This window comes from Pristiophorus japonicus, chromosome 1, assembly GCF_044704955.1.
Source record: "Pristiophorus japonicus isolate sPriJap1 chromosome 1, sPriJap1.hap1, whole genome shotgun sequence".
Lineage (NCBI taxonomy): Eukaryota > Metazoa > Chordata > Chondrichthyes > Pristiophoridae > Pristiophorus > Pristiophorus japonicus.
The window spans coordinates 24,299,835-24,324,985 of record NC_091977.1 but is presented as its reverse complement, the minus strand read 5'-3'; positions in this window follow the sequence as shown (position 1 = coordinate 24,324,985).

Below are 25,151 nucleotides of genomic sequence, written 5' to 3'. Positions count from 1 at the left end.
TTTAGTGTCATCTGCAAACTTGTAGATATTACACTCAATTCCTTCATCCAAATCATTGATGTATATTGTAAATAGCTGGGGCCCAGCACTGAGCCCTGTAGCACACCACTAGTCACTGCTTGCCATTCTGAAAAGGACCCGTTTATCCCGACTCTCTGCTTCCTGTCTGCCAACCAGTTCTCTATCTACGTCAGTACATTACCCCCAATACCATGTGCTTTAATTTTGCACACCAATTTCTTGTGTGGGACCTTGTCAAAAGCCTTTTGAAAGTCCAAATACACCACATCCACTGGTTCTCCCTTGTCCACCCTACTAGTTACATCCTCAAAAAATTCCAGAAAATTTGTCAAGCATGATTTCCCGTTCATAAATCCATGCTGACTTGGACCGATCCTGTCACTGCTTTCCAAATGTATTGCTATTTCATCCTTAATAATTGATTCCAACATATTCCCCACTACTGATGTCAGGCTAAGTGGTCGATCATCACCCATTTTCTATCTCCCTCCCTTTTTAAAAAGTGGTGTTATATTAGCTACCCTCCAGTCCATAGGAACTGATCCAGAGTCGATAGACTGTTGGAAAATGATCACCAATGCATCCACTATTTAAAGGGCCACTTGCTTAAGTACTCTGGGATGCAGACTATCAGTCCCCGGGGATTTATCGGCCTTCAATCCCATCAATTTCCCCAACACAATTTTCCGCTCAATAAGGATATTTATAGTTCCTCCTTCTCACTAGACCCTCGGTCCCCTAGTACTTCCTTCGTGAAGACAGAACCAAAGCATTTTTTCAATTGGTTTGCCATTTCTTTGTTCCCCATTATTAATGCACCACCTACGTTTGTCTTCACTAATCTTTTTCTCTTCACATATCAATAGAAGCTTTTGCAGTCAGTTTTTATGTTCCCGGCAAGCTTCTTCTCGTACTCTATTTTCCCCCTCTTAATTCAACCCTTTGTCCTCCTCTGCTGAATTCTAAATTTCTCCCAGTCCTCAGGTTTGCTGCTTTTTCTGGCCAATTTATATGCCTCTTCCTTGGATTTAACACTATCCTTAATTTCCCTTGTTCGCCACGGTTGAGCCACCTTCCCCGTTTTATTTTTACTCCGGATAGGGATGTACAATTGCTGAAGTTCATCCATGTGATCTTTAAATGTTTGCCATTGCTTATCCACTGTCAACCTTTTAAGTATCATTTGCCAGTCTATTCTAGCTGTTTGTGGGAGCTTGCTGTGCGCAAATTGGCTGCCGCATTTCCTACAGTACAACAGTGACGATACTGCAAAGGTACTTCATTGACTGTAAATCACTTTGGATGCCCTGAGGTCGTGAAAATATCTGTATAAATGCAAGTCTTTGTTTTCCTTTCTTTTCATGCGCTGCCCACAATTTTCCAATCGCGATGTCAGATGGTCAACGAAATCATAGCCAGTGAGCACCAAACGGCTCCTCCGCATGAAGCACTAAGTTCAAGAGTGGAAAATGTTAACCTCACCCGCCTGGCAGGAAACTGGGAGGATCAGATTGGCTGCCTATTTTACATATTGCCTACGATTGACTTCAATGAAAAGCAGGCTAAAATTCCCCCCTCTAGTCAGGGTGGCCAAGCAGTCTAAGTTGTTGTGTTCAGGTTGTAGTTTCCTTTGCAGGCGTGGGTTCAAATCCCACTTTTTCTACCACAGAGAGTTGTTGATGCCAGTTCGTTCGATGTATTCAAAAGGGAGTTAGATATGGCCCTTACGGCTAAAGGGATCAAGGGGTATGGAGAGAAAGCAGGAAAGGAGTACTGAGGTGAATGATCAGCCATGATCTTATTGAATGGTGGTGCGGGCTCGAAGGGCCGAATGGCCTACTCCTGCACCTATTTTCTATGTTTCTATGTTTCCAGTAAGTTACCCCTTTAGGAACAAGAAGACATTTTCTTCACACCAGTGTGGTCTTGGACTTGATACGAAGGATAAATATGACCACCCCATCACTGTGCCAGCACTCATGGTCACAGCTCAGTGGGATAAGTGTCCTGGTGGATTGAAGATCTCAGTCCTTTTCGGTGAGGTTATGATGTTCATTGATGCTCGCAAGCATAGACTTGATTTGAAACCGTTATACTTACGGAGAGTCAGGTGAAATGCACAAGGTAGGATGGGCAGACAGGCACTGGCTCGTTGAGGTCGCGGATCAGAAAAGCAGTCAAAATAAAGTGACGCAGCATGAAATTCATGGCTCCTTGTAAATAATGACTGCATCACTTTTTATCTTCCCATAATGGGGCATCATCATCATAGGCAGTCCCTCGAATCGAGGATGACTTGCTTCCATGTCAAAAAGTTCACAGGTGTTTCAATGAAGGACCTAAAATTCCAGGTCTGAAATAAATCTTGAAGGGTGGAAGAGGCCTGTGCTTGGATTTTTTTAACGTCACACACCAGCCACCACACGGGCTTGACAGAGCTCGGTCTTGGCCCAGTAGCAAGGGTTAACCAAGACGACTGGAGACCAGCCCTGCTGCACAGATCCAGCGCGCACACATATCGCAGTGTGGGATGGCCTGTGCTGCCCCGGGCCCTCGCCTCTTCTGGGCTCCAAACTCATGGCTCTCCTGGGCCCCGATCACTTCCCTCTACAATCTCTCGCCGCTCCTTTGCCCTGACCTCGCCGCTCCTGCTGTTCCTGCCCACGCTCCAATCACTGAACTGGACCTTGATGACGTCCCTTCTCACTGCCGTTGCTCTCCTGCTCCAGCACGTCCTGCTCCCTGAAGTGGCGGGCCTCCACACTGCTCCTTCCACTCCCTGGCCTGCTCTGATGGTGCTCGCAGGCCGGGGGCTGTGCAGACTTCCGGGCCGGGCCGGGCCGCCACGCTGCTCCTTCCTCTTCCGCACTTAGCCATTCAATAACATATGAATAATCTTACATCGCCTCACACTTCTTGTCAACTTTTCTCGATTGGGCATTCCAGTGCCTATATCTAAAATAGAAGCAGTCTCTGTAAAGGTGGCACATTGTGATTTCTACTTCATAGCTCTAAAATTACATCTGTGCACCTGGTCCAATTGTTCCTTGGCCTCTAAATCCCATTACACCTGGACTATAACTTGACCTCGACGAACTGTGTGTCATGCCGCAGAAGATCGACCTTTTGTTTTCTGGTTGGATAAGCTAACATTTGTCCAACAACTTTCTTCTTCCATGTCTAGCTAATGATCGTGTAAAGACCTTCCTCTTCTGTATCTAACGACTCACCTTGTAATGGCTTTCCTCATCCGTATCTATCTTACGATAAAGGTACGCGGAGTCAGAGGAAATGTGTTAGCATGGATAGAGAATTGGCTAACTAACAGAAAGCAGAGAGTCGGGATAAATGGGTTCTTTTTGGGTTGGCAATCAGTGGTCAGTGGTGTGCCACAGGGATCGGTGCTGGGACCACAACTGTTTACAATATACATAGATGACCTGGAAGAGGTGACAGAGTGTAGTGTAACAAAATTTGCAGATGACACAAAGATTAGTGGGAAAACGGGTTGTGTAGAGGACACAGAGAGGCTGCAAAGAGATTTAAATAGGTTAAGCGAATGGGCTAAGGTTTGGCAGATGGAATACAATGTCAGAAAATGTGAGGTCATCCACCTTGGAGAAAAAAAACAGTAAAAGGGAATATTATTTGAATGGAGAGAACTTACAACATGCTGCAGTGCAGAGGGACCTGGGGGTCCTTGTGCATGAATCCCAAAAAGTTAGTTTGCAGGTGCAGCTGGTAATCAGGAAGGCAAATGGAATGTTGGCTTTCATTGCGAGAGGGATGGAGTACAAAAGCAGGGAGGTCCTGCTGCAACTATATAGGGTATTGGTGAGGCCGCACCTGGAGTACTGCTTGCAGTTTTGTTCACCTTACTTAAGGAAGGATATACTTGCTTTGGAGGGGATACAGAGGCGATTCACTAGGCTGATACCAGAGATGAGGGGGTTACCTAATGATGATAGATTGAGTAGACTGGGTCTTTACTCATTGGAGTTCAGAAGGATGAGGGGTGATCTTATAGAAACATTTAAAATAATGAAAGGGATAGACAAGATAGAGGCAGAGAGGTTGTTTCCACTGGTCGGGGAGACTAGAACTAGGGGGCACAGCCTCAAAATACGGAGGAGCCAATTTAAAACCGAGTTGAGAAGGAAATTCTTCTCCCAGAGGGTTGTGAATCTGTGGAATTCTCTGCCCAAGGAAGCAGTTAAGGCCAGCTCATTGAATGTATTCAAATCACAGATAGATAGATTTTTAACCAATAAGGGAATTAAGGGTTACGGGGAGAGGGCGGGTAAGTGGAGCTGAGTCCACGGCCAGATCAGCCATGATCTTGTTGAATGGCGGAGCAGGCTTGAGGGGCTAGATGGCCTACTCCTGTTCCTAATTCTTATGTTCTTATGTTCTTATTTTCTTATCTTGGTGTCAGATGCGGCTCAGTGGGTAGCACTCTCTTCAACCTTCGCTTCTTGGGCAGAAAGGTTGTGGGTTCAAGTTCAACTCCAGAAAGTTGAGCACGTAATCTAGGTTGATACCCCTAGTGCAATACTTTCATGACCTCAGGACATCCCAATGCATTTACAGCTCTTTGGAATTATGTAGAATATACGAGACAGAAACAGGCCTTTTGGCCCAACCAGTCCATGCCGGCGTTTATGCTCCACTCGAGCCTAATGCACTGCCTGATATGGTGGTGGATACAGATTCAATCGTCGCCATCAAAAGGGAATTGGATAAATAGTTGAAGGAGCAAAAAAATTGCAGGGATAAGAGCAAGGGAGTGGGAATAACTGGATTGCTCTTCAAAAGAGCCAACTCAGACTCGATGGGCCAAATGGCCTATTTCTGTGCTGTACTATTCTATGATTCTATGATCTTGTAATGGCTTCACTCTTTCATATCTATCTTATGATCTTGTAATGACCTTCCTGTTCCATATCTATCTTATGATCTTGTAATGACCTTCCTGTTCCATATCTATCTTATGATCTTGTTATGGCCTTCCTTTTCCATATCTATATTGCAGTTTTGTAATAGCTTCGCCCTTCCATATCTATCTTACGATCATGCAATGGCCTTCCTCATGAGTATCTATCTTACAATCATGGGAAAACAAATGGTGCAGGCATTTTTATCCCTCCATTATTTAAACATTATATATCTGGATCATGCATTCGGTGAAATAGAAGGAATGTAATTTAGAAGAGTTTAATTTCATGCTTGAATCCATTATTCATTTATCTGGAGTGAAATGCAATAACTGATTACTGAAGCCTTGTTAACATTAATAGGTTAGTTATTTGTGCGGCAATTTGTGGCTCAGAACCTTTTGTGATTTGCATGTACCACACAACCATAAGGAGGTAACAACCAGTTCAGAAAATACCTTTGCACTAAAAACATAATTGCACAATGTTAAATTTAGCTTCCATAATGGCTCACCTTGTTCAGAAGATTACAAAGTCAAAGTTGGATGGGGTCCAAAGGAAGATCAATCAAGCGAACCAAATCGTCAAAATATTGTATGAGGAAGATTAATGGTGAGAGACAAGGAACTGTGAAGGAGCAACGAGAATTGAGTGTACTGTTCTGGTACACAAATCACTAAAAGCTAGTTTTTCAGTAAGTAACCTATTAACAGTGTTGTCTCCAAATTAAGTGCATCTAAGGGTTAAGTCATGGCAGGAGAGCTCGGTCACGTGATATGCTCCTCCTGTACCATGTGGGAACTCAGGGAAACTTCCAGTGTCCCTGACGACTACGTGTGTGGGAAGTTTATCCGCCTCCAGCTCCTGACGGACCACGTTGCGGAATTGGAGCTGAGAGTGGATTCACTCTGGAGCATCCACGATGCTGAGAATGACGTGAGTAGAACGTGTAGCGATTTGGTCTTACCGCAGGTGAAAGGTCCACAGCCAGATAGGGAACGGAAGACCAGCAGGAAGAGCAGTGCAAGGAAGGTAGTGCAAGGGTCCTCTGCGGTCATCCCCCTGCAAAACAGATACACCGCTTTGAGGACTGTTGAGGGTGATGACTCATCAGGGGAGGCAGCAGCAGCCAAGTTCATGGCACCATGGCTGGCTCTGCTGCACAGGAGGGCAGGAAAAAGAGTGGGAGAGCGATAGTGATAGGGGATTCAATTGTAAGGGGAATAGATAGGTGTTTCTGCGGCCGCAATTGAGACTCCAGGATGGTATGTTGCCTCCCTGGTGCAAGGGTCAAGGACGTCTCGGAGCGGGTGCAGGACATTCTGAAAAGGGAGTGTGAACAGTCAGTTGTCGTGGTGCACATTGGTACCAACGATATAGGTAAAAAAAGGGATGAGGTCCTACAAGACAAATTTAAGGAGCTAGGAGCTAAATTAAAAAGTAGGACCTCAAAAGTAGTAATCTCGGGATTGCTACCAGTGCCACATGTGAGTCAGAGCAGGAATCGCAGGATAGCTCAGATGAATACGTGGCTTGAGCAGTGGTGCAGCAGGGAGGAATTCAAATTCCTGGGGCATTGGAATTGGTTCTGGGGGAGGTGGGACCAGTACAAACCGAACGGTCTGCACCTAGGCAGGACCGGAACCTGGGGGGAGTGTTTGCTAGTGCTGTTGGGGAGGAGTAAAACTAATATGGCAGGGGAATGGGAACCAATGCAGGGAGACAGAGGGAAACAAAATGGAGACAGAAGCAAAAGACAGAAAGGAGATGAGTAAAAGTGGAGGGCAGAGAAAACAAAAAGGGCCACTGTACAGCAAAATTCTAAAGGGTCAAAGTGCAATAAGAAGGCAAGTCTGAAAGCTCGGTGCCTCAACGCGAGGAGTATTTGGAATCCAGGAGAGGGCTCTGAGCTAGTTAGAGTGAGTGAGAGCTCAGATGAACAGTACCCTAAGAAAGAATGCAAAAGGCAGGAGGCAACAGAGCAGAGTAGCACTGGGGTAAGTGTAAACCACAAGGTGATAGGAAGGGACAATATGTATGAATATAAAGGGGCTGCAGGAGGGGTCAAACCTAAAAATCATGGTTTAAAAACTAGTATTAAAACACTCTACCTAAATGCACGCAGCATTTGAAATAAAGTAAATGAGTTGACGGCACAAATCATTACAAATGGGTATGATTTGGTGGCCATTACAGAAATGTGGTTGCAGGGTGGCCAAGACTGGGAATTAAACATACAGGGGTATCTGAAAATTCGGAAAAATAGACAAGAAGGGAAAGGAGGTGGGGTAGCTCTGTTAATAAAGGGTAGTTGTGAGAGACGATATTGGCTCCAATGAACAAAATGTTGATTCATTGTGGGTGGAGATTAGAGATAGTAAGGGGAAAAAGTCACAGGTGGGCGTAGTTTATAGGCCCCCAAATAATAACTTCACAGTGGGGCGGACAATAATCAAGGGAATAATGGAGGCATGTGAAAAAGGAATGGCAGTAATCATGGGGGATTTTAACCTACATATCGATTGGTCAAATCAAATCGCACGGGGTAGCCTGCAGGAGGAATTCATAGAATGCATACGGGATTGTTTCTTAGAACAGTATGTTACAGAACCTACAAGGGAGCAAGCCATCTTAGATCTGGTCCTGTGTAATGAGACAGGAATAATAAACGACCTCCTAGTAAAAGATCCTCTCAGAATGAGTGATCACAGTATGGTTGAATTTGTAATACAGATTGAGGATGAGGAAGTAGTATCTCAAATGAGCATACAATGCTTAAACAAAGGGGACTACAGTGGGATGAGGGCAGAGTTGGCTAAAGTAGACTGGGAACACAGACTAAATGGTGGCACAATTGAGGAACAGTGGAGGACTTATAAGGAGCTTTTTCATAGTGCTCAACAAAAATATATTCCAGTGAAAAAGAAGGGCGGTAAGAGAAGGGATAACCAGCCTTGCATAACCAAGGATATAAAGGAGAGTATCAAATTAAAGACCAATGCATATAAGATGGCCAAGGTTAGTGGGAAACGAGAAGATTGGGAAAATTTTAAACGACAGCAAAGAATGACTAAGAAAGCAATAAAGAAAGGAAAGATAGATTACGAAAGTAAACTTGTGCAAAACATAAAAACAGATAGTAAAAGCTTTTACCGATACACAAAACGGAAAAGAGTGACTAAAGTAAATGTTGGTCCCTTAGAAGATGAGAAGGGGGAGTTAATAATGGGAAATGGCTGAGACCATAAACAATTATTTTGCTTCGGTCTTCACAGTGGAAGACACAAAAACCATGCCAAAAATTGCTGGTCACGGGAATGTGGGAAGGGAGGACCTTGAGACAAGGGAGGTCGTGCTGGACAGGCTAATGGGACTCAAGGTCGACAAGTCCCCTCGTCCTGATGAAATGCATCCCAGGGTATTAAAAGAGATGGCGGAAGTTATAGCAGATGCATTCGTTATAATCTACCAAAAGTCTCTGGACTCTGGGGAGGTACCATCGGATTGGAAAGCAGCTAATGTAACGCCTCTGTTTAAAAAAGGGGGCAGACAAAAGTCAGGTAACTATAGGCCGGTTAGTTTAACATCTGTAGTGGAGAAAATGCTTGAAACTATCATTACTGAAGAAATAGCGGGACATCTAGATAGAAATAGTGCAGTCAAGCAGATGCAACATGGATTCATGAAGGGGATATCATGTTTAACTAATTTACTGGAATACTTTGAGGATATAACGAGCATGGTGGATAGAGGTGTACCGATGGATGTGGTGTATTTAGATTTTCAAAAAGCATTCGATAAGGTGCCACACAAAAGGTTACTGCAGAAGATAAAGGTACGCCGAGTCGGAGGAAATGTATTAGCATGGATCGAGAATTGGCTGGCGAACAGAAACCAGAGAGTCGGAATAAATTGGTCCTTTTCGGGTTGGAAATCGGTGGTTAGTGGTGTGCCACAGGGATCGGTGCTGGGACCACAACTGTTTACAATATACATAGATGACCTGGAAGAGGGGACAGTGTAACAAAATTTGCAGATGACACAAAGATTATTGGGAAAGCGGGTTGTGTGGAGGACACAGAGAGGCTGCAAAGAGATTTAGATAGGTTAAGCGAATGGGCTAAGGTTTGGCAGATGGAATACAATATCGGAAAATGTGAGGTCATCCACCTTAGAAAAAAAAACAGTAAAAGGAAATATTATTTGAATGGTGAGAAATTACAACATGCTGCGGTGCAGAGGGACCTGGGGGTCCTTGTGCATGAATCCCAAAACGTTAGTTTGCAGGTACAGCAGGTAATCAGGAAGGCGAATGGAATATTGGCTTTCATTGCGAGAGGGATGGAGTACAAAAGCAGGGAGGTCGTGCTGCAACTGTATAGGGTATTGGTGAGGCCGCACCTGGAATACTGCGTGCAGTTTTGGTCACCTTACTTAAGGAAGGATATATTTGCTTTGGAGGGGATACAGAGACGATTCACTAGGCTGATTCCGGAGGTGAGGGGGTTACCTTATGATGATAGATTGAGTAGACTGGGTCTTTACTCGTTGGAGTTCAGAAGGATGAGGGGTGATCTTATAGAAACATTTAAAATAATGAAAGGGATAGACAAGATAGAGGCAGAGCGGTTGTTTCCACTGGTCGGGGAGACTAGAACTAAGGGGCACAGCCTCAAAATACAGGGAAGCCAATTTAAAACCGAGTTGAGAAGGAATTTCTTCTTCCAGAGGGTTGTGAATCTGTGGAATTCTCTGCCCAAGGACGCAGTTGAGGCTAGCTCATTGAATGTATTCAAATCACAGATAGATAGATTTTTAACCAATAAGGGAATTAAGGGTTACGGGGAGCGGGCGGGTAAGTGGAGCTGAGTCCACGGCCAGATCAGGCATGATCTTGTTGAATGGCGGAGCAGGCTCAAGGGGCTAGATGGCCTACTCCTGTTCCTAATTCTTATGTTCTTATGTTCTTATGTTCACAGATACAAAAGTAATGAAAACAGCTAATGGAATGTTGGCCTTTGTCTCAGGAGGGTTGGAATAGAAAAGTGAGAAAGTGATGGTTTAGTTGCACAGAGCCTGTGTGAAGTGTTCTGTGGCTGAATGCATGTCAGGGTGCGAGTGAGGCAACACTTGCATGTGAAGGCTGGGGGTGTTTGGTGGAATGTGCTACCTTAGGCACTGATGATAAGTTTTTCAAGCACTTTAAAGAGTATGAGTAGACATAAGTGTATTGGCAGAGTTACTTCGCAGAATGCATTGTTCGACGTAACGGTTGACTCCTCTTACCTTGCTCAAGCTGATAAGGTCATTGAACTTCTTCCTGCACTGACAGTGCTTGGCGTAATGAATTTGGCACATACAGTCCAGGTGCTCTCCCTCCACTGGCCCAAGCAGTGCACTCATCTCTCCATTCCAAAGAGGGCCTCTATCCTGCCCTTCCAGTGTCAGTGGTTAGCACCCTTGCCTCTTAGTCAAAAGGCTGTGGGTTCAAGTCTCACTCCAGAGAATTGAGCACAAAAGTTTAGGCTGACACTCCAGTACCGTACTGAGCGAGCGCCGTACTGTCAGAGGTGCTGTTAAACCGAGGTCACGTCTGCCTTCTCATGTGGATGTGAAAGATCCACGACACTATTTTGAAAAAGAGCAGGGAAGTTATCCCCCGTGTCCTGGTCAATATTTATCCCTCAACCAATATAACAATAAACAGATTATCTGGTCACTATGATGTTGCTGTTTGAGGGAGCTTGCTGTGTGCAAATTGGCTACCATGTTTCCTACATTACAACAGTGACTACACTTCAAAAATATTTCCTTGGCTGTAAAGCGCTGAGGGACATCAGGTGGTCATGAAAGGCACTATATAAATCAGCAGAGGAGCAGTTCCACACCTCCATCAGCAATTCTATGCAGCAGATCTTTGTGACCAGCATGAAAAAAACTCCTGCAACCAGGGCCAGATTAAGGGCCTGATGGGCCTGGAGCAAACTGATCCAAATGGGCCTATAGTTATGTTTGTTCATGTTCATTGCATTACGTATATGATTCTGATTCTGAGTATGGAAACATAGGCTAGTACATTCAACAATGAAAGCATATATTTTGTATCAAGTAGGTATCTATCTGGTTCTGGTAACATTGCAATACTAGATTCCTATACATATATTCAAATTTATCTCAATAACTTGTGAAATCAATCAGGCTAGTACATATTTTGTTCTCTATATAGGTACATTAATGTATATAGATACTTATGTATATAGATATAAACAAGTGAGTCTAGCCTATATAAACAAGTGTACGGCCTGCAGATGTTTTACAACATTGCAAAACTTCCTATATGCAAATTTCTCAATGATGTCTTCCATTTCAATAGTAGCCAGCAAGTCATGTTCAATACACAGAAGTAAAAGGGCATTCAATTGGATTTGGGCCATCGTTGACCAAATTTAATTTTTCACTCTCTTGAGCACATAAAACGATTATTCTCTGCTGCAGTTTGTAATCATCAGGGACAGGTACATCCGAAGAGCAATTGAAACATTAGGAAATGTTACACATGGTCCATTGTCACCGATCAGTCTGCACATTTGAAGTTCCCTGCTTCCTCTGGCATTGAAGTTTGAGATGGATAGCTCGACTCGCTCTTGAAACTGCACAAGTTCGTCTCTGAAAGATTGCTCAAAGTCATCTGTGTAGTTCTCGATGAGAAACATTGCAGCCTTGTGAAGCTCCTCTGTACTTCTGTCCTGTAGGTTGGATCGAAATCCAATCCTATCCCGAGTACACTGACAAGCATTCAGACATTTCATTAGTGCTGCCAGAAGCTGGTCCAAAATTGGCAAAAAAGCTTCCACCTTGAATTTCTCAGATGGCAATAGAGTAACATCTTCTGCATCACCATCCCATTTGATGTTCTTCTTTTGTTTTTTTTTCACTTCTGCTTTGTAGTTTTCACAGTTTGTGAGAATTCTCCCTTTGTTCTCGAAGTCTCCATATTGAGGACGGAGCGTTTGTATGAATTCTTTCCGAGAATCTAGCAAGTGTCGGTATGTATACGTTCAGCCAATAAACAATATTTTCCTCCGTCTTGATTGTCCTCTTATTGTCTATTCTATTTCAGCCAATGCATAGAATGCATACGGGATTGTTTCTTAGAACAGTATGTTACAGAACCTACAAGGGAGCAAGCTATCTTAGATCTGGTCCTGTGGAATGAGGCAGGAATAATAAACAATCTCCTAGTAAAAGATCCTCTCGGAATGAGTGGTCACAGTATGGGTTGAATTTGTAATACAGATTGAGGGTGAGGAAGTTGTGTCTCAAACGAGCGTACCTTGCTTAAACAAAGGGGACTACTGTGGCATGAGGGCAGAGTTGGCTAAAGTAGACTGGAAACACAGACTAAACTGTGGCACAATTGAGGAACAGTGGAGGACTTTTAAGGAGCTCTTTCATAGTGCGCAACAAAAATATATTCCAGTGAAAAAGAAGGGCGGTAAGAGAAGGGATAACCAGCCGTGGATAACCAAGGAAATAAAGGAGAGTATCAAATTAAAAACCAATGCGTATAAGGTGGCTAAGGTGAGTGGGAAAATAGAAGATTGGAAAAATTTTAAACAACAGCAAAGAATGACTAAGAAAGCAATGAAGAAAGGAAAGATAGATTACGAAGGTAAACTTGTGCAAAACATAAAAACGGATAGTAAAAGCTTTTACAGATATATAAAACGGAAAAGAGTGACTAAAGTAAATGTTGGTCGCTTAGAAGATGAGAAGGGGGATTTAATAATGGGAAATATGGAAATGGCTGAGACCTTAAACAATTATTTTGCTTCGGTCTTCACAGTGGAAGACACAAAAACCATGCCAAAAATTGCTGGTCACAGGAATGTGGGAAGGGAGGACCTTGAGACAATCACTATCACTGGGGTGGGGTAGTGCTGGACAGGCTAATGGGACTCAAGGTAGACAAGTCCCCTGGTCCTGATGAAATGCATCCCAGGGTATTAAAAGAGATGGCGGAAGTTATAGCAGATGCATTCGTTATAATCTACCAAAAGTCTCTGGACTCTGAGGAGGTACCAGCGGATTGGAAAGCAGCTAATGTAATACCTCTGTTTAAAAAAGGGGGCAGACAAAAGGCAGGTAACTATAGGCTGGTTAGTTTAACATCTGTAGTGGGGAAAATGCTTGAAACTATCATTAAGGAAGAAATAGCGGGACATCTAGATAGGAATAGTGCAATCAAGCAGACGCAGCATGGATTAATGAATGGGAAATCATGTTTAACTAATTTACTGGAATTCTTTGAGGATATAATGAGCATGGTGGATAGAGGTGTACCAATGGATGTGGTGTATTTAGATTTTCAAAAGGCATTCGATAAGGTGCCACACAAAAGGTTACTGCAGAAGTTAAGGGTATGCGGAGTCAGAGGAAATGTATTAGCATGGATTGAGAATTGGCTGGCGAACAGAAAGCAGAGAGTCGAGATGTTGTAGGCATTAGGCACCTGCTGAATATATCTAAACGCATATAAGTTTAAAGTGGCCACACATAAAATGGTTGCCCAGGCATGATGGGAAATCGGGTAGTCAAGCTGTGAACTATTGACTGAGGCTGACCGAGCAATAACCCTGTGAGGCCCACTGCCAGGAATGTCTTGGATACAAGATAACTATAACAAACCATTATAACTCCACACAGCAGAGCCCTGAGAAATAGAGATAAGAGGGGCCTACATCACATAACGAGGGCATGAATCAGCCCGAGCTGACAAGAACCGAATATGTAACTCTAATAAGGAGGCTACCCAATGCCAGCATCCAAGGACAGTAAGATAAGAGCGGCCCAGGCCATGTTACAAGACACATGAGTCATCCCTAGCAACACACCCCTTAGCAACACATCTCTTGGCAACACATGAGCCACTTTACATTTAGAGACTAACGCTATTGGTCTAATGTAACTGTAGTAAACTGTTGTATGTAACTGTAGTAAACTGTTGTAAAACATATAAAGATCCATGAAACCCTTTGTTCAGTGGAGAGAAGCCTGGATACAGTCCTGAGACTTCCTCCCCGCTGAGTGTTAATAAAGGCCGCATTGGCGTTGGAACCGACTCTGAGTGTTGAATGATTCTTCTGAGAAAACATTCACGCTAACAGGGATAAATGGGTCCTTTTCGGGTTAGAAATCGGTGGTTAGTGGTGTGCCACAGGGATCGGTGCTGGGACCACAACTGTTTACAATATACATAGATGACCTGGAAGAGGGGACAGAGTGTAGTGTGACAAAATTTGCAGATGACACAAAGATTAGTGGGAAAGCGGGTTGTGTAGAGGACACAGAGAGGCTGCAAAGGGATTTAGATAGGTTAAGCGAATGGGCTAAGGTTTGGCAGATGGAATACAATGTCGGAAAGTGTGAGGTCATCCACCTTGGGGAAAAAAAACAGTAAAAGGGAATATTATTTGAATGGGGAGAAATTACAACATGCTGCAGTGCAGAGGGACCTGGAGGTCCTTGTGCATGAATCCCAAAAAGTTAGTTTGCAGGTGCAGCAGGTGAGGCGAATGGAATGTTGGCCTTCATTGCGAGAGGGATGGAGTACAAAAGCAGGGAGGTCCTTCTGCATCTGTATAGGGTATTGGTGAGGCCGCACCTGGAGTACTGCATGCAGTTTTGGTCACCTTACTTAAGGAAGGATATACTAGCTTTGGAGGGGGTACAGAGACGATTCACTAGGCTGATTCCAGAGATGAGGGGGTTACCTTATGATGATAGATTGAGTAGACTGGGTCTTTACTCATTGGAGTTCAGAAGGATGAGGGGTGATCTTATAGAAACATTTAAAATAATGAAAGGGATAGACAAGATAGAGGCAGAGGGGTTGTTTCCACTGGTCAGGGAGACTAGAACTAGGGGGCACAACATCAAAATACGGGGGAGCCAATTTAAAACCGAGTTGAGAAGGAATTTCTTCTCCCATAGGGTTGTGAATCTGTGGAATTCTTTGCCCAAGGAAGCAGTTGAGGCTAGCTCGTTGAATGTATTCAAGTCACAGATAGATAGATTTTTAACCAATAAGGGAATTAAGGGTTACGGGGAGCGGGCGGGTAAGTGGAGCTGAGTCCACGGCCAGATCAGCCATGATCTTGTTGAATGGCGGAGCAGGCTTGAGGGGCTAGATGTTCCTAATTCTTATGTTCTTATGTTCTTATTTGGGAGGCCTTATATATTTTTTTCCTACATTTATTTCGTGAGCCTTTGTTCTTTGCTGGGTCTGAGGGTGGAGCCCCATCCGCCCCACGGTTAATCCGCCCCTGCCTGTGGATGTTTGCTGTTGAGCATTATTTTGTGCCTCCAAACAGGCGAGCTTCCAATAAGAGGCATTGGTAACGCTGGGAGCTCACATGTATCGGGCAAATCACATCGACCATACAACTGTGGAATTTGTCTGGGTGCTTTATTTGTTTTTTAAGATGATTATTATTTTTTCCCTCCCCACCTACTTTTCCAATTTTCTCTGTTACTTCTCCTCCTCTCTATCCTAGGGCTAAAAGTTTTATTATTAAAGCAAAATACTGCAGTTGGGGCGAGGCTTAGAGGAGATATTAGGGAAAGTTTCTTCACCTAGAGGGTGATGGGGGTCTGGAACTCACTGCCTGAAAGGATGGTAGAGGCAGGAACCCTTACCACATTTAAAAAATTCTTGAATATGCACTTAAAGTGCCGTATACTATAGGGCTATGGACCAAGAGCTGGAAAGTGGGATTAGGCTGGATAGATCTTGTTTGGCCAGCAAGGACACAATGGGCCGAATGTCCTCGTTTTGTGCTGTAGCTTCCTATGATTCTATGATGATTCTATGAAATCGTGTTAGTCTTGAAGGAGTGTTTGGGGCCCTGGGCAGTGGGAAGGGAGGTGGAAAAAAGGCAGGTGTTGCAGCTCCTGTGTTTAGATGGGAAGGTGCCGTGGGAAGGGGAAGGGGTGTTGGGGTGATTGTGGGGTGGACCAGGGTATCGCAGAGGGAGCGGCCCCATCGAAATGCTGAAAGAGGAGTGGAGGGGAAGATTTAAATTATGAGGACAGGTTTCATAGCTTAGGTTTATATTCCCTCTAATATAGAAGATCAAGGCGTGATCAAATCCCTCCATGGTCTCGCCCCTCCCTATCTTGTCTGGACCTAACTGGTTGTCTAATTGGTTCATCGTCAGATACTGTTGGTTAAGGAATAGCCTCTAACTGTTTGTATGGAAATGGATACAAACAATTGTACCAATTTACTAAACCGATGTTCGACATAGCCGCCCAGGCCGGAACCTGCTGGGGCAGATCAACGGGATGTAAATTGGGAGGTTTCTATCCCAGGTGGACAATCCGTTCCGCTTGGTTACCACCTGGGCGGAAAATTTGAAAATGATCGCCATTAAGACGTACTGAAATGAAGGAATGCCTATAAATAATCATACAATATAAGAACATAAGAACGTAAGAAATAGGGGTAGGAGTAGGCCATATGGCCCCTCGAGCCTGCTCCGCCATTCAATAAGATCATGGCTGCTCTTTGACATCAACTCCACTTTCCCGTTCGATCTCCATATCTCTTGATTCCCCTTGTCTAAAATCTATCTGTCTCAGACTTGAATATACTCAACAGCCCTTTGAGGTAGAAAATTCCAAAGATTCATAACCCCCTGAGTGAAGAAATTCCTCTTCATTTCAGTCTCAACTGGTCGATCTCTTATATAATTGCAATTATTATAAAAATGGATACAGTACAATGGGCCTGAATTCATTCCATTCCATTTGCCACGAAGTCTCGTTCACCCATCACCCCTGTGCTCGCTGACCCACATTGGCTCCCGGTTAGGCAATGCCTCGATTTCAAAATTCTTATCCTTGTTTTCAAATCCCTCCATGGCTTCCCCCCTCCCTATCTCTGTAATCTTTTTCACCCCTACAATACCCCTGAGATGTCTCCGCTCCTCTAATTCTGGCCGCTTGAGCACCGTTGATTATAATCGCTCAACCATTGGAGACTGTGCCTTCTGTTGCCTAGGCCCTAAGCTCTAGAATTCCCTGCCTAAACTTCTCTGCCTCTCTACCTCTCTTTCCTCCTTTTAAGATGCCCCTTAAAATCTCGCTCTTTGACCAAGCTTTTGGTCACATTTCTCCTTATGTGGCTCGGTGTCAAATTTTTGTTTTATAATACTTCTGTGAAGCACCTTGGGATGTTTTACTACATTAAAGGTGCTCAGTTTAATGTATCATCCGAAAGAGGGCACCTCCGACAGGGCAGGACTCCCTCGGCCCTGCACTAGAGTGTCAGCCTAGATTTTTGTGCTCAAGTCCCTGGAGTGGGACTTGAACCCACAACCTTCTCAGAGGTGAGTGTGCTACCCACTGAGCCACAACAGTGTCACAGGTGTTATTCTTTGGAGGAGACATTATACTGAAGTCCTGTCTGCCTTTTCCAATGAGTCAGGTGAATGTAAAAAAATAATCCCACGGCACTGTGCAGGGAAGAGACGAGAATTCTCCGGTGACTTGGCCAACATTCCACCATTAACCAATGCCATTTAAAGAAATGGATTAATTGGTTATTTTACGCATTGATGTTTGCCGTTCAGTCCTGGCATAGTGGCTGCCACATGTCACAACAAAAAAAATAATTGTTAATCAAAAGTGATTTATTCTGCAAAGTGTTTTGAAACAAGAATAGTGGAAATCTGGAATTCTCTTGCCCATAAAGGCTGGGGGGAGGTGTCAATTGAAAATTTCAAAGCTGAAGTTTTATTAGGTAAGGGTATTAAGGGTTAGGGAACCAAGGTGGGTAAAAAGTGATTCGATACAGATCTGCCATGATCTGATTGAATGGCGGAACCGGCTTGAGGGGCTGAATGGCCTCCTCTTGTTTCTATGAGACGCTTTAAGATAATAAATTGTCAGAAAAATAAAGTATGTTTTTTAAGCAGCAGAATAATTTGGGAAGATGAAAATTAAAATAAAATTCACCGACAACTTGTATTTATATAGCACCTTTAACGGAGTCAAATGTCCTGAGGCACTTCACAGAAGTGTTATGAGATAATGCGCTACATAAGGAGAAATTAGGGCAGGTGCTTGGTCACAGAGGTAGGTTTTAAGAAGCACCTTGAAGGAGGAAAGAGAAATAGAGAGGTGGAGAGGTTTAGGGAGGGAATTCCAGAGCTTGGGGCTCAGGCAACAGAAGGCATGGCCACCAATGGTTGAGCGATTATAATCAGGGATGCTCAAGAGGGCAAAATAAGAGGAGCGCAGACAGCTCGAGGGGATGTGGGGCTGGAGGAGATTACAGAGATAAGGAGGGGTGAGGCCATGGAGGGATTTGAAAATAAGGACGAGAATTTTGAAATCGAGACATTGCTTAACGAAAGCCAATGTAGGTCAGCGAGCACATGGGGTGATAGGTGAGCGGGACTTGGTGCGAGTTTTGGATCACCTATAGCTTACGTAGGGTAGAATGTGTGAGGCCAGCCAGGAGTGTTTTGGAATAGTCAGATCGAGAGGTAACAAAGGCATGGATGAGGGCTACAGCAGCGGATGAGCTGATGCAAGGGCGGAGACCGGCGATGTTATGAAGGTGGAAATAGGCGATCTTAGTTATGCTGCGGAAGGTATAACATAATAGCTAAAATTTAACTTGCCCAATTCTATTGCCACATTGTGTCTGAGTATAAAAACCTTGGTGCTAACCTTAGTGAAACGACATTGAGGAATTTACATTACTGATCCTGGCCCCTGAATAACCTATTATGGGTTACTTGCCTTCAATTTAACTCCCTTAATGTCTCTCACTTTAAAAAAGAGATAATACAGTAGCCTCTTCTTTTGTTCACTTTGTTGTCCACTTAAAGCTCAATTGATTTCACATTTCTACTGGTTAGACTAACATCTGTAGTGGGGAGAATGCCTGAGAGGTTTTAACATCATTCGATTAATGTTATATCTTTTTTAAAAAGTGACGAGGCTTTAAAGAGAAGTCAGCATGGATTTCAAAACAAAGGTGTGCTAAGAATTTGAGGGAGAGGCGATTAGTGGCTGAGGACGATCCACTGAATGTAATTTACCTGCGTTTTCAGAAGGCATATAGAACCACACATGTGACAGTATGACTTACTACCACAATCCTGCCTCAAGAAATATCCACTTTGCAGACACGAAGCGTCAAGAATCAAACGAGACTCTATAATTTTTCTAACTTTAGTGACATTCAAAAGACATCAGTTTTAAGAACAAAAGAACATCCGAATTAGGAGCAGGAGTAGGCCATACGGTCCCTCGAGCCTGCTCCGCCATTCAATAAGATCATGGCTGATCATCGACCTTAACTCCACTTTCTCGCCCAATCCCCATATCCCTTGATTCCCCTAGACTCCAAAAATCTATCTATCACAGCAGCCGACCGGCGGGTATAAAAGCAGCGAGCTGCGAGCATCGCGAGACCAGCCAACCAGCGGTCATAAAAACAGCCCAAACAGCATCAACCGACCTGGGATGAGAGAAGTAAAATGAAATCAGTGAAATCACAGAAAAGCTGGGAAGTGATTGGTTGGTCAGTACTTTCCTCTTTTTCTTGGGCATTGGTTTAAATTAAAAGCCAGGATTATTAACGAAACATTGGTAACTTCAAAACTTAATTAATTAATTAAAATACATTCGAGATGGCAGGGGAGGCGATGTGTTACTGATGCTCCATGTGGGAGCTGGTGGACACCAGTGTGATACAGGGCGACCACATCTACAGTAAGTGTTAGTTGCTCGAGGAACTTTGGCTCCGTGTTGAAGAGCTGGAGTCCGAGCTGCAGACACTGCGACATATCAGGGAGGGGGCGAGTTAGCTGGATGCCGTGTTCCGGGAGGCAGTCACAGCCCTTAGATTAATTCATTCAAATTTGTTCCGTGGTCAGGGACAGGAGGGTGTGACTACGAGTGAGAGAGGTATGGGGACCCAGGACGGAGTGATGGAGGAGCCTCAGCACTTACTCGTGTCCAACAAGTTCAAGGCTCTTACTCCCTGTATGAACTGCAGGGAGGATGAGCAGAGAAAGGACTGCAGGGAGGATGAGCAAACTGACTACAGCACCGTGGTACAGCGGGTCATTCAAGTTGGGGGAGTAAAAATAAACTTTGTAGTGGTAGGGGACAGTATAGTTAGAGGGATAGCTATTGTTCTCTGCAGCCAAGAGCGTGAGTCCCAAAGGCTGTGTTGCTTACCCAGTGCCAGGGTTAAGGACTGAAGAGGAAACATAAAAACATGGAAACATAGAAAATAGGTGCAGGAGTAGGCCATTCGGCCCTTCGAGTCTGCACCACCATTCAATAAGATCATGGCTGATCATTCACCTCAGTATCCCTTTCCTGCTTTCTCTCCATACCACTTGATCCCTTTAGCCGTAAGGGCCATATCTAACTCCCTCTTGAATATATCCAATGAACTGGTATCAACAACTCGCTGCGGTAGAGAATGTCACAGGTTAACAACTCTCTGAGTGAAGAAGTTTCTCCTCATCTCAGTCCTAAATGGTTTACCCCTTATCCTTAGACTGTGTCCCCTGGTTCTGGACTTCCCCAACATCGGGAATATTCTTCCTGCATCTAATCTGTCCAGTCTCGTCAGAATTTTATATGTTTCTATGAGATCCCCTCTCATCCTTCTAAACTCCAGAGAATACAGGCCCAGTCGATCCAGTCTCTCCTCATATGTCAGTCCTGCCATCCCGGGAATCAGTCTGGTGAATCTTCGCTGCACTCCCTCAATAGCAAGAACTTGGAGTGGGAGGGGGAAGATCCAGTTGTCGTGGTCCTCGTAGGTACAAACGACATAGATAGGACAAAGAAAAAGATTCTGCTGAGGGAGTATGAGCAGCTAGGGATTAAATTAAAAAAGCAGAACCACAAAGGTAATAATTTCTGGATTACTACCTAAGCCACGAGCAAATTTGCATAGGGTAAATAGGATCAGAGAAATTAACACGTGGCTCAAAGATTGGTGTGGGAGGAATGGGTTTCAATTCATGGGGCACTGGGACCAGTACTGTGATGGGAGGGAGCTGTTCCATCGGGATGGACTTCATTTCAACCAGGCTGGGGCCAGTGTCATAAGAACATAAGATATAAGAAATAGGAGCAGGAATAGGCCATATGACCCCTTGAGCCTGCGCCGCCATTTAATACGATCAAGGCTGATCCTATCATGGACTTAAGTCCACTTCCCTGCCCGCTCCTCATAAACCCTTATCCCCTTATCGGTTAAGAAACTGTCTCTCTCTCTGTCTTAAATTTATTCAATGTCCCAGCTTCCACAGCTCTCTGAGGAGCGCATTCCACAGATGCACAACCCTCCGAGAGAAGAAATTTGTCCTCATCTCAGTTTTAAATGGGCAGCCCCTTATTCTAAGATTATGCTCTCTAGTTCTCGTCTCCCCTATCAGTGGAAACATCCTCTCTGCATCCACCTTGTCAAGCCCCCTCATAATCTAATACATTTCGATAAGATCACCTCTCATTCTTCTGAATTCCAATGAGGTAGAGGCCCAACCTACTCAACATTTCCTCATAAGTCAACCCACTCATCTCCGGAATCAACTTTGTGAACCTTCTCTGAACTGCCTCTAAAGCAAGTATATCCTTTCGTAAATATGGAAACCAAAACTGCACGCAGTATTCCAGGTGTGGCCTCACCAATACCCCGTATAACTGTAGCAAGACTTCCCTGCTTTTATACTCCATCCCCTTTGCAATAAAGGCCAATATTCCATTGGCCTTCCTGATCACTTGCTGTACCTGCATACTAACTTTTTGTGTTTTATGCACAAGTACCCACAGGTCCCGCTGTATTGCAGCACTTTGCAATCTTTCTCCATTCAAATAATAACTTGCTCTTTGATTTTTTTCTGCCAAAGTGCATGACCTCACACTTTCCAAAATTATACTCCAGCTGCCAAATTTTTGCCCAATCACTTAGCCTGTCTATATCCTTGTGCAGATTTTTTGTGTCCTCTTCATACATTGCTTTTCCTCCCATCTTTGTATCATCAGCAAACTTGGCTACGTTACACTCGGTCTCTTCCTCCATGTCGTTAATATAGATTGTAAATAGTTAGGGTCCCAGCACTGATCCCTGCGACACCCCACTGGTCACTGATTGCCAACCTGAGAATGAACAATTTATCCCTGCTCTCTGTTTTCTGTTTGTTAGCCAAACCTCTATCCATGCTAATATATTACCCACAACCCCATGAACTTTTATCTTGTGCAGTAACCTTTGATGTGGCACCTTATCAAATGCCTTCTGGAAGTCCAAATGTCCCACATCCACTGGTTCCCCTTTATCCACCCTGTTCGTTGCATCCTCAAAGAATTCTAGCAAATTTGTCAAACGTGACTTCCCCTTCATAAATCCATGCTGACTCTGCCTGACTGAATTTTGCTTTTCCAAATGTGCTGCTACTGCTTCTTTAATAATAGACTTCAACATCTTCCGAACCACAGTTATGCTAATTGGTCTATAGTTTCCTTCTTTTTGTCTGCCTCCTTTTTTAAATAGGGGCGTTACATTTGCAGTTTTCCAATCTGCTGGGACCTCCCCAGAATCCAGGGAATTTTGGTAAATTACAACCAATGTATCCACTATCCATGCCGTTACTTCTCTTAAGACCCTAGGATGCAAGTCATCAGGTCCAGGCGATTTATCTGCCTTTAGTCCCATTATCTTACTGATTACCACCTCCTTAGTGATTGTGATTGTGTTAAGTTCCTCCCCCTCTATAGCCCCTTGACTATCCACTGTTGGAATATTGTCAGTGTCTTCTACCATAAAGACTGATACAAAATATTTGTTCCGAGTTTCTGCCATCTCCATGTTCCCCATTACTAATTCTCCGGTCTCATCCTCTAAGGGACCAACATTTACTTTAGCCACTCTTTTCTTTTTTATATACCTATAGAAACCCTTGCTATCTCTTTTTATATTTCATACTAGTTTACTTTCATAGTCTATCTTGCCTTTCTTAATCATTATTTTAGTCGTTCTTTGCTCTCTTTTAAAAGCTTCCCAATCTTCTGTCCTCCCACTAGTTTTGGCCACATTGTATGCCCTTATTTTTCATTGGATACCATCCTTTATTTCTTTATTTAGCCACGGATGGCTATCTTTTCTCTTACGCCCTTTTCTCCTCACTGGAATATAGTTTTCTTGAGAGTTGTGAAATATCTCCTTAAATGTACGCCACTGTTCATGAACGGTCCTATACTTTAATCTATTTTCCTAGTTTAGCCAACTCTGCCCTCATACCTTCAGTCTCCTTTATTTAAGCTTAGAACGCTGGTTTGAGATCCAACTTTCTGAACCTCCTTCTGAATTTGAAATTCAACCATGCTATGATCACTCATTCCAAGGGGATCCTTTCTTAGAAGATTGTTTATTAATCCTGTCTCATTACACAGGACAAGATCCAAGAAAGCCTGCCCCCGGTTGGTTCTGTTACAGACTACTCAATGAATCCGTCCCTTATGCACTCTATGAACTCTTCCTTAAGGCTACTCTTACCAATTTGATTTGTCCAATCAATATGGAGGTTAAATCACCCATGATTATTGCTGTTCCCTTTTTACAAGCACCCTCTATTTCCTGATTTATACTCCGACCAACAGAATTGCTGCTGTTAGGGGCCCGATAGACTACGCCCACCAGTGACTTTTTTCCCTTATTATTCCATTATTATGGATAAAGGATTGGCTAACCAACAGAAGACAGAGAGTTGGGATAAATGGTTCATTCTTGGGTTGGCAATCAGTAACTAGTGGAGTGCCACAGGGATCAGTGCTGGGATTCTAACTATTTACGATCCAATTTGGAAGAAAGGACCGAGTGTAACATAGCCAAGTTTGCTGATGATACAAAGATGGGAAGAAAAGCAATGTGTGAGGAGGACACAAAAAATCTCCAAAAGTAGATAGTGAGTGGGCAAAAATTTGGCAGATGGAGCATAATGTTGGAGGTCATTGGCAGAAAAAAAATCAAAGAGCAAGTTATTATTTAAATGGAGAAAAATTGCAAAGTGCTGCAGTACAGCGGGACCTGGGGGTACTTGTGCATGAAACACAAAAGGATAGTATGCAGGTACAGCAAGTGATCAGGAAGGCCAATGGTATCTTGGCCTTTATTGCAAAGGGGATGGAGTATAAAAGCAGGGAAGTCTTGCTACAGTTATACAGGGTATTAGTGAGGCCACACCTGGAATACTGCGTACAGTTTTGGCTTCCATATTTACGAAAGATGTACTTGCTTTGGAGGCAGTTCAGAGATGAAGGGATTGAATTATGAGGAAACTTTGAAGAGGTTGGGCCTCTATTCATCGTAATTCAAAAGAATGAGAGGTGATCTTATGGAAATGTATAAGCTTGACAAGGTGGATGCAGAGAGGTTATTTCCACTGATAGGGGAGACTAGAACGAGAGGACATGATCTTAGAATAAGGGGCTGCCCATTTAAAACTGAGATGAAGAGAAATTTCTTCTCTCAGAGCGTTGTAAATTTGTGGAATTCACTGCCTCAGAGAGCTGTGGAAGCTGGAACATTGAATAAATTTAAGACAGAGATAGACAGTTTCTTAATCGATAAGGGGTTAAGGGGTTATGGGGAGCGGGTGGGGAAGTGGACCTGAGTCCATGATCAGATCGGCCATGATCATATTAAATGGCAGAGCCAGTTCGAGGGGCCATATGGCCTACTCCTGCTCCAATTTCTTATTTTCTCATGTTCTTATGACCACGCTCGATCAGCTCCGATGGACGGTCCCCATTGTCCGCATACCCGATACACGATTCCTGAAACAAGCACTCTACTCCGAGCTACGTCATGGCAAGCGAGCCCAAGGAGGGCAGAGAAAATGCTTAAAGGACACTCTGATAGCCACCTTGAAAATATGTAACATCCCCACTGGCTCTTGGAAATCCCTGGCCCAAGACCGCTCAAAGTGGAGAAGCATCTGAGAAGGCACCGAATACTTCGAGTATCTTCACCAGGAGCACGCGGAAGCCAAGTACAAACAGCGGAAGGGGCATACAATAAACCAATCGCTCCCCCCATCCGTCCCTCCAACCACCATCTGCCCCACCTGTGACAGAGACTGTAGATTCCGTATTGGT